The sequence below is a fragment of the Octopus bimaculoides genome, unplaced genomic scaffold (genome assembly GCF_001194135.2).
Source record: "Octopus bimaculoides isolate UCB-OBI-ISO-001 unplaced genomic scaffold, ASM119413v2 Scaffold_60257, whole genome shotgun sequence".
Classification (NCBI taxonomy): domain Eukaryota; kingdom Metazoa; phylum Mollusca; class Cephalopoda; order Octopoda; family Octopodidae; genus Octopus; species Octopus bimaculoides.
This window is the reverse complement of record NW_026430332.1, coordinates 2,392-3,273: the sequence shown is the minus strand read 5'-3', so window position 1 is coordinate 3,273 and position 882 is coordinate 2,392. Positions and strand designations below refer to the sequence as shown.

The following is an 882-nucleotide window of genomic DNA, read 5'->3' as shown; positions in this document are numbered from 1 at the left end:
CCAATGGTTCTGATCAAACAGTTGTAAGTTTTTATTTTTATTTACTTTTTTGTTTAAAGACCTTCTTTCACAGTATCAATCCATATCAAATTAACCTATTATGGCCATCCTTTATGGCTTCAGAATGATGTCCATCTAGTGGAGGCTGTTTGAGTTTAGAAGGAACCAGGTTGCTCTTTCCTTCTACACACCACATGAAAGAACCTCATGAATTGAGAGAGAGCATGACTAACTTTGAACATGTTTCCTTGTTATTAGATTTCTTCAGTGAGACACGACCTTCTCCATACAGCCAGCCATCACTCATGAATTAAGTGAAATCATTGTTAGTGAAATCGCAGTCGGGGTCAGTGTCAGTGACACTTAAAAGGCACCCATGCTGGTGGCACATATAAGGCACCCACTACACTCTGTACAATGGTTGGCATTAGGAAGGGCACCCAGCCATAGAAACTAAGCCAAAACACACTAAATGATGATGATGATGATGATACATTTTACATGTCAACTGTGTGTGTGTGATGATGATGATGATGATGGACTCTCCTATCGAAGACAGTGTATGTGGGTTCAACTTTTGCCAAACAACCTTCACAAACGATTTGTTTATAGTGATCAAATGTTCATGCTGTGCATTAGTTCACTCAACTCATGGATCACCACTCCATCCTATGTGGATATCCCCTCACTACTATCCACACTGCCCTTGCCAGGGCAAGATCTGTGAACCCTGCCTCTATTCTTTCTCCTCGCACCCACCCCGCAGTTGATTGTCTCTCATTTCCCCTCACCTACCACTCTTCCATCCTGCTCCTCCAACGCACCATTCTCCAAGCCTTCCAGCAACTCCAGTTCCACCCCTCCACCTCGCACATCTTCTCC

The 882-nt window shown here is 43.3% G+C and overlaps 1 protein-coding gene across 1 annotated transcript in view; it reads left to right on the top strand.

Annotated features, from left to right (window-relative positions):
• The window catches only part of LOC106876590 (low-density lipoprotein receptor-related protein 2), a gene marked incomplete at its 3' end in the record, with an annotated part of 2,572 nt that overhangs the window by 133 nt on the left and 1,557 nt on the right, over nt 1-882 (top strand). The window lies entirely within an intron of this gene.